General features: G+C 43.5%; 1 non-coding gene across 1 annotated transcript; it reads right to left on the bottom strand.

The window, feature by feature from the left end:
- Window positions 1-13,064: 13,064 nt before the first annotated feature.
- TRNAE-UUC (transfer RNA glutamic acid (anticodon UUC)) lies at window positions 13,065-13,136 on the bottom strand. Its single transcript has one exon. It is a non-coding gene; the product is annotated as a tRNA-Glu (tRNA).
- Between the last annotated feature and the right edge of the window lie 3,469 nt (window positions 13,137-16,605).

Genomic DNA, 16,605 nt, shown 5'->3' with positions numbered 1-16,605 from the left:
ATGTGGGCATATATTTAATTGCTGAGTGCTGCAGTCCCTCAGGGAAATGAAGATTAAGAAAGAAATTAAAAGGTTGCCAAGAGCTAAAGTGTTAGGAGTCACCAAGGAAACAGGACTTGGATTGTTTCAGGATAGTAGGATTTGAATGGGAGAAAAAAGAAGGATCAGCTCAGGCCAGGGTCTTACAATTAGAAGGTGAAGCAAAATGAAAATAGACTCGGATGAGCTTGGAAATAATGAGACTGGCAGGATTAGAAGGTGAAGGGGCTTAGGGGAAAATTGAGAATGGCCTGTGGACACAGGGTGGGCTGGCTTGGATACCACATTCAGACACAGTACCTGCCTGTGCTGCTTCCCACTCAGTCTCTCCCTGTTTGGCAAGTAGTGTGGATTCTTCTAGAAGGCTATCTGTACTCTGCTGAAGGCTACTTTTTCTGACTACCAGCTCCAGGAAGGCTTTGCTCTCAGCACACGTTGGAGTTGGCTCTTGGTGGGTGGGTAGCAAGCACTGATCGCCCCAGAAGAAGCCTGGGCAGGGTCAGCAAGCCCCACAACCCCAGAGAGGCAAAGAGGCCAGCTCGAAGCTGAGTATTGCTTGTTATGCATATCAGGATTTCCCTTGAATCTGCAGTTGTTTTGCTTGCCTGCTATTTTATAGGATACTAATTGCATCCTAGTGCTACGAACTTCTAATGAGCCAGTACCTAGGAGACTAAACCTGGACTTGCTTCTTCTTAGAGAGTACTTTCTAAACAGTGAATTTTAATATGCAGATGTAGAATAATAATTTTTCATTTAACATGTAATATTCCTTTGTGGATTAACCTATCATTAGGCCTGATTATTCCACCACATTATGTGCTTTGTTAAAAGGAGGAAAAAAACAGCTTGTCTTCTTGATGGTACCAAAAAAATGAAATAAAGTAAACTAACTGAGTATAAGTGATGCTATATATAAAAGCTGCTATGGGTTACCATGGCAACCAAAGTTCTAAAAATGACAGAAAGAAAAGAACATCAGGTTGTTGTGACAAATGACACTCGAAGTGACAGTTTTCTTGTGGTGCTTGCTTTTAATTAATGCAGCTCAGTAAGGAACGTTATTATTGAATAATAGATTAATGTGGTAAATCAGGAGGCTGGCTTGCAGATTTGTTTTTCCCACACTGGGATAACTGATCAGAGAATGCAGAGAGCGATGGGAGAGTGAAACTCACTGGGAGAGGAGATGACGGATGGCGGCTATCCAGAACCACATGACGAATGTTGGTGCCATACGCTTTTGGGGAGCATAGAAACAGCTGTCTCCAGCAGCCGCGATCAAAGCAAGGCTAAAAAATACAGCAGTCACCACAAAGGAAGGCAGTCGTGTAACATAAAAAATATCACTGGCTTAAAAAATCTTAATACACCATTTTTATTGCTGGTGGGTTTTGTTAAGTGTTTTAATGTCTGCTATGTAGGATGAATATATATATATTTTTTCCTTTGGTAACCTATTTCTTTCAGCAGGAGAGTCTCTGGTTCTTAACACCTCATGTCAGGAGGCCCAGTAGCCCCCCTACCCAGGTATGTGCAGATATGAAAATGTGCAGGCAATGTCTAGAGGAGACAACAGACAATTACTTTTCATACACATGGAAAAAAAGAGACACAGATTCTTCCTACAGTTGTGGAAATTAGGACAATATAAGGAGACAACATGTCCACCGCACAGGAAGCTGAGATGAAGACCCAGGCCTTCGCCCTCCCAAGTCCCTGCATTCACACCATCCACTCCAGGCCTGGCTTCTATGGGCTTCCATGTGCTGGCTTTGGGTGCTTCAGTCCCCCACCTCCGGGATGGGTTAGATGTGCTCCTATGTGATTCCATTGCCCCACGCAGCTGTCTTTGTACACACTCGCCATGTCCTGTGTTAATGGTTAATAGCTCATCTCGCCTTTTAGACTGTGAGCTCCTGGAAGCAAAGAAAATATCTTTTCTCTTAACTCATTTCATGGCACATAAAATGGGCTCATTACATTTTTGTAAATGAAGGAATGAATAAATGAAGCAAACTCTGCCTGTCTAGGTGATTTTAGCTGAGTTTCACTGAATTATAATTATGTTAGTTAATTCATCCATCACTCATCAACACTTTAGGGACTGGCCTTGTGTCAATGACTGGGTAGGTGTGGGTAAGACAAAGACAGTAAGATCTAGTAACCGCTTCCAAAGTTTTGACATCTAGAGGTCAGCATGAGCAATCAGTACCACAAGACATCAGGGGAAACACGCTATAACAGAGGTATATGTACGGTAGAATATGGGAGGATAGAGGACTCTCAGAATTGGGAGCTTCGGGACAATTTTCCAGGAGAAAATGAAATGTGAATGGGAGCTTAAGAAGCAAGTGTTAACTAGGCAGAAAAGAGAGGAGATCGTTTTAGAGCAAAGAGTCACAAAGCAGAACAGGATATCGTTGAATCTGAGACATGAAGCATGGCTATAAAGCAGGTATGTGCAGAGGAGCAGGACAAGCAGGGGCTGGGGAGCTGTAAGCATGTAGTTCATGGGGCCATGTGCCTCCCAGGAGGGCTTGGCTCTGCAGCTAATGGGGAACCTCTAGTCCTTCCATGCATGTATTTCAGATTCTGAAATTAATACATGCTTACTATGAATATTTAGAAAATATAAGTAGTAGAAACAGAGGAAGAAACATGAATTGTCTCACACCAGGAATAGTGTTAACACACTCTAATACAGTTTTTTTCACAGCAACATAGCTATTTGTACAGGGCTCCTACTTTCCTCTTTTCATGCAATCAGGATATGTTGCTGAACTGGTATCTGTGTATGACAATACTCAGGAGTAGTGCCCACAAGGGAAGCTCACCTGAGCCTCAATGTCCACAGTTTCTATGGGAGCTTAAAGTAGGCATGATCGATTGATTTATTGCCCATGTGGCTAATTTCACTGTCCAAATAGATTAATATTGTTTGACCAAAAGCTCTCACCCTAAGCCACATTGTTCTTTCTAGCATGGCCAGCCCTACGTTGAGTATTATGGATGTGGTCAGTGCCTGCCCTAAATCACATTGCTAGGCTATCCAGTATGACCCAAGGACCCCAGGAAAACAGACACAATCTTATCAGGCATCATATTCCGGGGATCCAGAGACTGCCTCTCAGAAGCTGGGGGACAAAGACCAGAACTTTTCTTTGGGCAGGGCCAAATTTTTCACTACACATGGGCACTAGCTGTGCTCACTGGTACTAGGGTGCTAATGTTCTCAAGCTCTCTCAGGGGACAGAGCTAGGGAACAAATGTGTGTACATACACATGTACATCTTTATTAATTTCTCTATCTGTCTATCATCTATCAGTCTATATCATCTATTATCTATCATCTATTATCTATCTCTCTATCATTTGACTATCTCTCTATCATCTATCCGTCATCTTTTTATTTATCCATATTAAAAACCAGGAGTTCACACCAGTACTTCCAATACCAATCCAAATCCACGGTGTTCTTTATAGTTTTTCCCTTTCTCATATTTGTAACTCTCTTCTCTAAGAGTAAGAAACCTATTTCCCATTATCCTTGATATATGTACTGATTTGTTCAGTCCTCCAGTATTGATCAGTCCTCCATCTCTGCCACCATTTTCTCCCTCCCAGGCATAACTGCCTTCCTAATGCTGCTTGATCTCTGTGCTCCATGCTTGGCCACTCCTCCAAGAGGAAACTCCCTTCACCAAACCCCATGATGGCCCACCCTCTACGTGCATGCCATTCTCACACTCCCACGCCACTCTTGCCCTGACACCTCATAAGAAGGGAGGGAGGAAGAAGGGGGAAGAGGAAGAGCTATACACTAATTTGTTAGCATAGCCTTTTCTGAGTCTAGAAAATGATACTTGTTCATTGAACAGCATTCAGAAATATAGACAAGTATAGAGAAGAACTGGAAAGTCATCCATAACTGCTGTTCAGAGATTTTCATTAACATTTTTTGTTTTACATTTTGTTCTCTTCCTAAGAACATTTAAAAATAGTTGATAACATAATCTGTACAATGTTTACAACAAAATCAGACAAATTCAGACTTGTTCAAGATAGCAGTAGATAAAATGAGGGCAAGTGCTAAAACAGAATAATATTAAATGCTGATAGATTATGAAAACATTGGAAGATCCAGGAAAGTGTACCTGAAAATGCCACCAGTCACTTTGATCATGCCCCCTCCAGAGGGTGATGTCTCCCTCTCGTGCAGTCCTGCCCTGCTGTTGAGAGACGGCTGCTCCATTGTAGGTCATGTGTCTTTAATTTAAATGGAAGTGGTGGCTGAGGGAAGGAGGCACAGAGAGGTAGAGAGGAGAGAAGACAGGAGGGGGCAGAGGAGAGCCAATCACCCTGTGACTGTCATCTCAATACCTGCTGGAGGGGTACAGACTCCGTCTCTGGTGGCATCACCCAGCCTGTTGATCATGCTTGGAGGATGCTTGGAGTGTAGTCATCAGAGATAAAAGTGCATGCTGGAGTCTATAAAGAGTCATAGTTTCTGGCCATGATGTTTCTGTTTAAGGAGTCTTCATAGACGCAGCAGTGGAAAATCAGAGAGGATGTGTCAGGGGCTGCCACATGACCCCCTTCCAACCCAAATTCTCCCTGAATGTTGAAGAAATCCAGAAGGCTGATGACTGTGTAGGTGGGATGTTTTGGAAGCAGAACTGAGGCCCTGATAGTGAGAAAGAGGAGGAGGAAATTGCAGGGAGCCCTTTAGAAGATCGACTCAGGGGAATACCATGATTTATGACATACTAATTATGAGTAAAAATGAAGACAACTGATTCTTTTAGGTTTTCCTGTGTGGTTGTGGGTGAAATACCAAACGAATGTATGCATTATTAATATTTTAACTTTTCTTTCCTCTAATAACTACACTTTGCAAAAACATCCTGGAGAGTAAGAATTGGGTCATTTCTTTGGGCTGTTCACATACTGATAGTGTTGAACAATTAGAATACAGTCATTCCATGCTTCTTGGATGAGCTTTTGGTCTTACCTACAATAAGCATTATTGTGAACATTTAGCTCCATTGTTATTGATAATCATCTCTGGGTATATTAAACTGAGAGAACAGAACATGTTCACTGAGATTCCCACCATCTATCTGGCCCTTCTGGAAGAGGATGTGTGCTTTCAGTGTTTTGCTCCTGGGTAGTCAAAGTCAAAAACAGTGTGGCGATGAGGCCATGAATTTCAGAATTTAGCCCTCAGGATATGTTTATGCTTTTGCATCCTCTCTTGGGTAGTATATTTCCTGTATACTTATTTACATCTTAATGTGAATATAATATTAACCCCCTTTCTAAATAATTCACAGGAATTGCTAATACATTGCCATGAATCATTTATTTTTATTAAAAAAACAAACAGGCCAGGCATGATGGCTCACACCTGTAATCCCAGCACTTTGGGAGGCTGAGGCAGGCGAATCATGAGGTCAAGAAATCGAGACCATCCTGGCTAACACGGTGAAAGCCCATCTCTATTAAAAATACAAAAAAATTAACCAGGTGTGGTGGCGGGCACCTGTAGTTCCAGCTACTTGGGAGGCTGAGGCAGAAGAATGGCATGAAGCCAGGAGGCGGAGCTTGCAGTGAGCCGATATCACACCACTGCACTCCAGCCTCGGCAACAGAGCGAGACTCCATCTCAAACAAAAAACAAACAAAAAAACAAAAAACAAACAGCAAAATAAGTATAGGTCTATAAGGAAAAGTATGATACGCAAACCATGACGATGAATCAGCTGATGAGTACCTAGGGTTTTTGTACCTTATGCAAATATTAGAAAAATGAGTCACATGCAATTCTTTCCCACTTTAGATTATTTGCCACAAGACAATGTCAGTTGCATTGCTCCTCCCTCAGGGAACCTTAAGAGGAACTCATATCTTTTAATAAAGAAAGCTTCAATAAAAGGTCAATTGCTTTTTTTGTTATCTATAAGCATTTTGCTTTATCAACAAAAATAAAGCTTCCTTTACTGAGGCGGCAAATAAAGCCTTTGTTCATATCTGCACAGGGCACTCACAGACAAAGCACGGCAGGGAGATCAGAGCCCATAGAGAGGACAAGAAGAGACAATACTGAGAAGCTAGGAGTAACATTGTTATTGTGCTTGGGCACTAAATTTTTAGCCAAAGCAAAAAGGAAAAGTGGATAAGTTCTGTGGATGTCACTGCCTGCTAGAAGGAAGGCTATTCCTTCCACAGAAGAAATAATTCCAGACCTTCATTTATTTGTCCTTTCAACAAATATTAACTGTACACTTAAAATGAGCTAGGTAGAGAGTTAGGCTTGGAAGAGATTTGTAAACAACACAAACACCTGCATAGATGTGGTAGCTTGTCTTGAGGATGACCAACATCATTTTTCCTCTCTGTGCAAGCACAGGCCCCTCCTCTATTGAGAGATAAAGTCTGTTTCTCCAACCAGAAACTGGGCTGGTCTGGGAATATGTTGACCAATAGAATATAGCATAAGTCACACTAGGCCAGTTCTGAGCCTACCTTTTTAAGAAAAGTGAAAATTCCCGCTTTCTTCCTTTTGGAAGCCAGCTACCATGTAAGGAGTGCAACTACCCAGAGACACACTCCCATGGCATGTGGAGAAGTGCTGGAGAATAAGATGACACATGGTGAGGTACTAGCATCAGCTCCGTCCGACTACCAGCTGAATCCAGCCAAGGGAGTGACCGTGGTAAATGTTGCAGGGAACAGCAGCAAACCACACAGCTGAGCCCTTCCTTAATCATAAGCAGAACAACGTTTTTTGTTTTGTTTTGTTTTGTTTCAAGCAGTATATTTTGGGAGTAGTTCATTACATAAGCTCAAAACCAATAACTTACAGTTTCAGAGAAGACCAGCAGATAAACAAGTAGTAACAAAAAGTATGATACATGTTAGGCTTGCTTCCTCTGCTCTGTATTTCAGGGAGCTGTAATCTTACAAATATTTCCAGTTCACCTGACCAGCTGGCTCCTGATTAGGTTATGCCAATTGCAGGCACTGTCAATTTCGCCTTTGGGATCATTGATGGGAGGTTGGAATGTAGGAGGAAGAGACAATTTTTTTCCTTCTCTTTTCTAGAGTGGTGATTGACTCCAGGTTCTGGTATCTTTGGCATTTCCAGCAGAAGTTGCCATAGCTGCCTATGAGATTCAGCATTTCCAGAAGCTGAGACGGTGTGTAGTGAGTGGCCTGCTCTCACGGTGGCCATCACAAGCAGCTGATTGACTGCAACATCAGCAGCCTGGGTAGTTCCAGCAGTATTATCTGCAGGCTGTAACAATGTCAGTGGTGAGATGCTCCCCAGTGCTGCTAGTGCCACTTCCTCCCTCTTTGCTCTTTGGTCACTTCGTCTACTAGAAATACCTAAAGTGCATTCTGGCCTGGACGGTGGCTCACACCTGTAATCCCAGCACTTTGGGAGGCTGAGGCGGGTAAATCACTTGAGTCCAGGAGTTTGAGACCAGTGGTCTCACGTGGTCTCACCAGTGGTATCTGGCCAATGTAGTGAAACACTGTCACTACTGCAAATACAAAAATTAGCCAGGTGTGGTGGCAAGTGCCTGTAGTCCCAGCTACTCGGGAGGCTGACGCAGGAGAATCACTTGAACCCAGGAGGCGGAGGTTGCAGTGAGCCAAGATTGCACCACTGCACTCTAGCCTGGGTGACAGAGCAACACTCTGTCCCCTCAAAAAGATAAATAAATAAGGTACATTCTGCTTTTCTAGTGAGACATCCATGGATACAGATTTTGCAAGCAACACTGCACTCAGGGAACAGACCCCAAATGATGAAAAAGTTAAGATTGTTTATCTTTCCTTGGGCATAAATACAGTAATGACCTCATTACCTGGGGAAAATGAGATACTGGTATTTCACATATGTAGTGGCAAAATATTAATTAATTAATTAATTTTTCAGAGGGTGTCTCACTCTGTTGCCCAGGCTGGAGTGTCCTGGCGTGATCTTGGCTCACTGCAACCTCCACCTCCCAGGTTCAAGTGATTCTCCTGCCTCAGCCTCCCTCCCGAGTAGCTGGAATTGCAGGCACCCACCACCATGCCTGGCTAATTTTTGTATTTTTAGTAGAGACAGCGTTTCACCATGTTGGCCAGGCTGGTCTCGAATTGTTGACCTCAGGTGATCCCCCCACTTCAGCCTCCCAAAGTGCTGGGATGATAGGTGTGAGCCACTGCACCTGGCCAAATATTTATTTAAATTATAATTTGGCATTATGTAGGATAAAGGGTCTCTGAAAGTTAAGGTACTGGAACCAAGAGACTGCTACAATAAACCATTGTGATGAGGGGCTGGCTATTTCTGACTACACTCGAGAGTTTACAAAAATTCTTAAATTCTCAGCTCAATATATGATCAGAGAACAAGAGATCTTGTGATGGCTCTCAGATGATCCTCAGACAATCCATTGTCCTTTGTTAGCCGCAAGAAATAAGAGATACAGTTGAAAATCAGGCCCGTAATCTGATTCTGCAAGTCACAGAATTCAATATAAGTTAGATTCATAGCCTGTCTGTATCGCTGAAGTGAAAGTCAGGGCTCTAATTTAGAAAGAATGGGGCCTCCAAGAAATGGAATGGGGATATTTTGGTTGGCTCAGATGAATCTGAGAATCATGAAGCCCCACATTTCCTTGAGCTTTTTGCCAGTAGAGGCGGCCTCCCCTTCCTCTGTCTGAGAAAGATTGTCTTCTCTTGCTTGAAGTCTTGATCAGTGCTTTTCCGACCTTGGTGGGCATAAGAATCACCTGAGGATCTTGTCAAAATCAACATTTTGGCTCACTAGGCCTTGAGAATGGCCTGAGATTCTGTACTTCTAGCAAGCTCCTAGGCGACACCATGGCTGCTGATTCACAGACCACACTTGGCACACCAAGGGACTCAATAATTGCCTCCCCATAGCAGTTGAAAAGGATGCTAATTCTCTACCAGATCTATCCTCACCATCTGTCAATATTTCCAGACCTGAAATTAGGAGGTCAAGTATAAAGTCTAACCCAGCATGAGATAGCATTGAAAGAGTTGTAACAATGTGCCAATTTATATTAGAAGGAAGTTAAAGAAGATGTAAAGAAGTGGATCCTAAGATTGCTAGACCAAGGAGAAAGAAGATAACATTGAATTAGGCCAAATTTATCAAAGTAGATTCCACATGTTAGTTTGAGAGTCGGGGAGTAGTTCTACCTCCCAGCTTCCCTCGTTAGTTGACTGAAAACTGGACTTAACAGTGACCACTTTCATTGGGGTTATAATGTTGTACACCCATAGTGTGAGGTGGACTAACACTTTTAAAGGCTTAGGCAAATAGTTACATTGGAGTGGGATTTATCAAGTGTGACCCACAAACCTGCCCATTCACTGCATTTCCCAGATGGGACCAGACTTTCTTCATTAAAGTATTGAGAAATGCATTGGTGAGGAGAGCACCAGATGCTTGAAAACTCTTTTGTAGCAATCTTCCATGAGCCAGGTTGGTGAGAAAATCCACAGTGCTTCCTGATTCAATGGGAATCACGGAATCTCAGAGTGGCGGGGTCTAAGTGTTAGATACAGCAAAACCACCAGGAAAAAAATGGGCTCAGTTACTGAAGTATTGATGGGGCAGGAGGAATCTTTGGCAGTGATGTCCTAAGAATGAAATAAATGGGTGGTCTACCAAATGATTGTTGATATATGCAATTTTATTTGATTGATTTCTTATTTTTTAAGAGACAGGATCTTGCTCTGTCACCCAGGCTGGAGTGCAGTGGCCCAATCATAGCTCACTACAGCCCTGAACCCCTGGCCTCAAGGAATCCTCCCACCTCAGCTTCCCAAAGTGTGGGAATTATAGATCTGAGCCAGTATGCTCGAGTGGTCTATGCAGTTTTAAAACTCTAGGTCTGGTGGCCAGAAACATGTCTCGATTTACTGGAATGGAGATGTTTTGTGTCATCCAGTACCAAGAACTGAGTTAGCTCATAGTCCAAAGTTCCACTGGAGGAAGGGGAGACTCGTTCTACTTGAAGAATGGCCCCTCTACACTGCAACAGGAATATGATGTAAAGATCCGCCTTCCCCATTCTCCAGAGGACCTGTGGTCATTTGTTCTGTTAATTCACACTGATTTTGAGGTGGCACTGCTTGAATCCCTTGCTGCAGGTAGGAAGCTCAGAATTTTTATTGTTATTTATTCCTCCTTCTCTTCCAATACTTTTGTGTGGTTCCTTGGAGCTTAGTAAGTAAATGATGTTTTGGCCTAAACCTATCTCAGCATGGCTCCTGTGGGTTGCAGACCAACCTGATTCTATTATGTACAATTCAGATATACATACTTGGCAGCTGACATTATTGTAGTGCTCCCGGAATCTTGGAGTAAGGACTATTACGGTGAGAAAAGACAAATGGTGTTCCCAGAACTTCCCCCTTCTTATCAAAATGGTAAAGCCAAAGTGATCCTGCTTCTCAGGGAGAATCAGAGAGATTTGTGCCACCAACAAAGACTTGAAAGATGCAGAGATTTTCCTGTCATCTACCCAATTATTCACTTGTCCACTTGACCTGTGCAAAAGCCAAATAGATCTTGAGAATAACTTGACTCATGCACATTTACAGCCCCCTTCACCTTGCTAACTCATCCTTCAGGTCTCAGCTGAAATATCATTCCCCTGAGAAACTTCTCTGACACATAGAATAAGTTGTGCACACCCTCCCCCTCCCCCAAAAGTCAGTAAGGCTGAGTGCATAATGGTAGATGACAATTACACAAAAATAACACTTGTATAGGTTGGTCTAAAGCCAGGAAAACAGATACTTCAAACAGGTAAATAGAACAGAGGAAATTGGTTGCTAATTTTTTTTGAGGAGCTAGAGGAGCAAAAGGGGTTAACAATTAGATTGTTCAGATATTAGTAACCGCAGGTGCCACCATTCACTTAGGGTTGAAAGAACAAAAAGGGAGGATGGTATTACCTGCAGGTAGGAGTTTGCCATGCATGACCACTGCTGGGCACTGCCATTGCCACTGGGACCACACCACTGTCAAATCCACTTATGCTCTGCTGAAGCTTCCTGGCTACTGGAGCCCAGGGCTGCCCACTGCCACTGCTAGTGGCTCTCAGCTGATAACAACCCCTGTCAGAATGTCCAGTGCCACTGGATTCCACAGTTGCTGGCAGCCATCAGGGAATGTCTGCTGCCAAAGACACCATCAGAAACTCTGCTTTCTTGATATATTCCAATCTTCCAACAGAACCTCCCCGGGGAAGGTGCTGACCTGATGTCTACTGGAAAGGGAGTCTGGGAAATGGGGTTTGCAGAGATCCAGGCCCCTCAAAAAGGAGAATACTATAAAAGATACTAAAGAGGACACAAGCAAATAAGAAAATGACCAGAGCAGTCCACCCTTTTGGCTACTTGGCATCCATTCCCAGCCTTCCACTTGAGTTTCATTTCTGTACAATACAATGCTCAGGGTAGCTTGCTGGATTTATGAAACAAGTGAAACATTTTCATCTACTTTTTCGAAAGGTGAGGCACAAAGTCCCATCTATAGCTGTCCCTGAAGCCAACCCTGGATGAGGCTGACAAGTTAGTTCTGGCCAAAGCCAATGGTACCCTGGAGTTGTGTAATGGAAGTGAGAATGGAGAGTTCCCTCCCACTCCCACTCCCACTACACAATCTTTTAAGATTGAGTTTGTGTGTGTGTGTGTGTGTATTTTAGTAGAGATGGGGTTTCTGTAAAGCATCCCCTGTAAGTATGTCTCAGATGGCAACCAGTATGAGAGATATTTACAGGAGAAGTTTTTCAGAACTCAATCATAAAAGAATTGTCATATGTCACATAATAGAAATGTCTAATGCAATAATTGCAAGGATTCAAATGATCTTTTGGGCCAAATCTTATATTGCCTCCAATACAAACTGAGTGCATAGAATTAAAATTCGGTCAAGGAATGGAAGTGACTGTGTCTGCATGAATAATACAATTTCCCCCCACATAAAATCGTATCCCTGTCTGCAACTCATGCTGTTGGTTTATGAATGGTCCAGGCTCTCACTGGTTCATGTTCGTGCTTTCTTGAGTGATTTTGATTTTGATTTTGATTGTCTGAATTAGGCTGAAGCATCAGCATTGGGAGTAGTCACAAGCTGGTCAATCCAAGTGAGTGGCACAAGGATCGTTTCAAACAATAGAACTTTCAAAGGATGGCCCTGCCTGTTCTGGAAGCGGTTGGCACTACTCACGCAGGCTTACATTATGGTTAAGAGTATCCAGGCCTAAGCACGGAAAGAGATACTTTAATCCCATTTAGGAAATGGCTTAGAAGCTAAGAAAGTTTCAAGAACTTTCCACCTCTGAAAATGTGCATTTGCTAGGAGTATTGACCTTAACTTAGCCACATGTGTGAGTCTATCCAGAGGCTGATCCCGTGCCTGTTTCCCCAACTTCTGTGAAAGCTGACTTGGTGAATGGGATCTGGTTTCTGTCCTTGCCCTCTACGTCCCTGTGCAAACCTCTACTGAAGCTATATTTCTACTTGCAGACCTCTCACTTCTTTATATCCCAGCCCTAGTGACTCCTGCTTCAGGAAGCGCCTCCCCTCCCTTCTCAGTCCTCAAACAACTTCAGAGGGAGGCTCCTGTGGCTGGGATCTTCCATGCTCCTTCTTGTCCCTCCATCCTGTTCACCATCTCGCTATCTGCCGGCCGGAAGCACTCACTGGGGGCATAGAGAACAGTGAATTGCCTAGAATGTAAGAATTCCTTTGTAAGATTTGACCCCTAAATATTATCATTATTTGTTGTGAAAATTTGGTATGCAAACACAGCAATGCTGATTACACAGCCCGTTTTGCAGGGGTTGTGAACTACGAGGTGAGTTTTCAGGTCTCCACAAATCCTTAAGGCTTATATAGCTTTTCACAGTCGTGTTTTTAAGCTTCTTGCTAAGGCTTATAAATTTACGAGTTTCACTGTGCGTTCCAAAAAACACCAATCATTCCCACACCGGGAGTCGAACCCGGGCCGCCTGGGTGAAAACCAGGAATCCTAACCGCTAGACCATGTGGGAGATGACGAGAAACTGCTGAATTCTAAACCAATTGAATCATTTCCGCCTGCCCTTGCCTTCCGCGTTCTGCCCCGCCTCCGACAACAAATCCCTGCCTGCGCCTGCGCGGGCTTTCGGCGCTGACTTCTTGCTGATAGAGCTGTGCTCGTTCTCCAAAGGCGGAGGCAGGGCTAGGCGCTGTGGCTGCTGGCACTGCAGGGTTCTTCAGCAGCGCTGTGCCCGGAGGCCCCCAACCCCTCGCACCCCGGCTCGCGGGAGGCGGCACCAGACCTCCTCAGGCCCTGGTCCCTAGGAAACTGCAGCCCGGCCTCAGTTTCCAGAAAACTCCTCCGTGCGATTTGGGAAGAGCACGGTTTGAATGGTTGAAAATAGAGGGGCTGAAGAACCGAGCCGCGCGGGCCTGGCTCCGGGTCTCGGTTCCCGGGCGGGCGCCGAGCGGAGCCTGTCATTAGACCCCATTCTGCCATTCAGGCCATTTTAACTGAAATTTTGCATTTAGATTAATTCTAATTTCGTGAACCAAGCCCGAATGGATGAAACCCCGAATAACCCATAGGACATGTTTTGGAGCGAAAGGCCTTCCGAAACTGCGGGCTTTAAGATCTTGTTCAGAGAGCATGCTCTTTGCAGGGACGTGATTGGAGCTGGAGTTCTTTCTCCTTAGCGAACTAACGCAGGAAACAGAAAACCAAACACCGCGTGTTCTCACTTGTAAGTGGGAGCTAAATGATGAGAACACACGGACACATAGAGGGAAACGACACACACTGGGATCTATGGGAGGGTGGAGCGGGGAGGAGGGAGAGGATCAGCAAAAATAATGAGTACTAGGCTTAGTACCTGGGAGATGAAATAATCCGTACAACAACCGCCCATGACACAAGTTTACCTATGTAAGACACCTGCGCATCCTGCATATGTATCCCTGAACTTAAAAAAAAAAAAAAATCTTGTTTAGGGATGGCCTTACATTATTAAAACAAAAATAAAAACAAAACACCCAAAATCATATGGGAAGAACCCAGTAATTGCACTATGGTAACAACACTTCCACGGCCAAAAAAAATAAAAAATAAAAAACCAAACTGCTGAATGGCAGATAAACATGTAAAACCCATAAAAGAAAAAAAAAAAGAGACTGATATTAAATAGATCAGAAACTACACATGAATGATAATAAGACAAACACTGCGATATAAAAGTGAGAACTTAATGAGACCAGGCCCTTCATGGAGAGGAAGCCTATGGCTAAAAGGCATTTGAGAAAGATCTCAGCCTCACTGATTCACAGCCAGCATTTGGCCAACAAGCAAAAATGTGGAAATGTCAGGTACCGGCAAGCATGTGGAGAAAAGCAATTTCCTAGAAACCGTAAAACTTGATCAGGGAGGGAGATTGTCAGGATTTCCTAAACGTGCCTATGATCAAGCAATTCCATTTAAAAATTTTTTGCAAAACCAGTATGGTTCTGGAACTGCTGTGCATACGCTGAACACGAAGAAATACTGCTTTGAAAATACCTATGTTAGACACAGCCTAAGGCACAGTAGCACTACCACACTGCAGCCGGCAGAACCGTCCTAAGCAAAAAGCACAGAAGGATGGAGGGGTTAAGAGATTCTTAATTTCAGCTGTAAGAATTTCAAAGGTCTATGTGATAAAATTAAATAATTCTTAAGTATTTCAAACGTTTATGGGATGAAATCACTATAAACAATGCAACAGCCAGCCCTAGGCTGGGAGAAAATATTTGAAATATTTTTGATAGGAAAAGGTAACTATCCTTAACGCACGACTGAATCTAAGCATGCAAGAAAAACCCACAGAAGGGGCTGAGGCTGTGAATAGAGGATTTAGAGGAGAGGGGTTCTGATTGGTCAGCAAATGGGGGCTGGAGCCAGCTCAGCCTTGCTGGTACCATAGCAACACAATTTAAAGCAGTGCTAAAATATCCAGCATTAGGGAGGAAGTGAGGCCACAATCTCAGACAACGACAATAGGTACAACTCCTTTGGGGCAGGAGCAACCTGACAATTACCTATCAAAATAGGAAGGTGCACCTTCAATCTAGAAATTTCAATTCAGTGTTGCCCAAGGCCAGGAGCCCTGTGATGGCCAGGTCTTAAAGGTGTCAGTGTGAGGGGACAACTCTGGGGAGTGGCAAGCAGTGGGGACTTGGGAACCCTGAGGCCTCTACATCCTGGTCTGCTGCTCCTACACCAGGACAAGGCCATTCACCTTTCTGACAAATGAATGGAGTGGCTGGCTTTCTCCTGCTGTGCTGCGCAGTTTTGCTGGAAATCGCCTGCCCAGGCAGAGGCGGTCTTTCCCAGCTGTTTCTCTCTCGGTGGAGCCATGGATGGATAAGGGGTGAGTGTTGATTCCAGGCCCAGATGCTTAGACAACTGGCGATCCTTTCCCACTCTGCTAGTCCACTACCTGAATGTAGAGGATTCTGAGGCTGGAGGAGGAGCCAGCGCCACAGATGGAAAGACAGTGGGTCCCTGAGTCACTGCGTGGAAGCCACTTCCAACCACCAATGAACACATCGGGTTTTTAAAGCTAGAAATAAAGTTTTATTGCATTCATCATTTAAATTTGGGGCTTGTTTGTTATCACTATCCTAAGTGACACAACAGGGTCCTGAAAAAAGGGCAAGCACCACAAACATGAAACAAATGTTCTAGTAGATGATTATGTGCCTTAGCAATGATGGGGGTGGGGTGGGGAGACGTGGGGGTAAAGTATGGTAGAAACTGAAGTACAATAAGAAGGCTTGAATAGTTTGCTTCATTTTACAGAGTAGTGTATCAGGATCCTTCGCTTCAGTTTGGTATTATTAAACCAAATAATTTTTAAAAATAAGAATTAATATCATACATTTCTATTATTAGATACTTAATGTATTTTAATAATTTAGAATTTAGATTTCAGAAATGTTTAGATGTGAAAGATAACTGGGGATTGTCAAGGCTAGAACCTCAAAAATATCCAGGAGGTAAAAATCACTTGCCCCAAATCATCCAACTGAGAGATTTAGTGAAATCCTTTTAGCAGATCATCCTGTATTGGTCCCATGATAAAAATAATATTGGAATATGATGAAATGAATGAAAGTCTAGACAGCATTTTTTCCATCAAGGAATGGAAAGTTCCGTGACAACAAACATTCTGAACCAGTGTCTTTCTATTAGTTGTAATTTGGGTGCTATAATATTACTGGTAATCAGTGGTTTATTAACTTGAGCAACCTGAGAGTTAAAATAGAATAATATGGATTGTGTGTGTGTGTCTGTGTGTATATTCATGTGTATAAGTTTCCTCCCTCTTTTGAAATCAGATGTCCCTGGCATAAATGCTACTTCTAAAAGCTGACTAGGGCCGGGCAGGAGAATCGCTTGAACCTGGGAGCAGGAGGTTGCAGTGAGCTGAGATCGTGCCACTGCACTCCAGCCTGGGGACAGAGCAA

The sequence above is a fragment of the Pongo abelii genome, chromosome 16, assembly GCF_028885655.2.
Source record: "Pongo abelii isolate AG06213 chromosome 16, NHGRI_mPonAbe1-v2.0_pri, whole genome shotgun sequence".
Classification (NCBI taxonomy): Eukaryota; Metazoa; Chordata; class Mammalia; order Primates; family Hominidae; genus Pongo; species Pongo abelii.
Note: the sequence above shows the minus strand (reverse complement) of the source record. Positions and strands in the feature narration are given on the sequence as shown.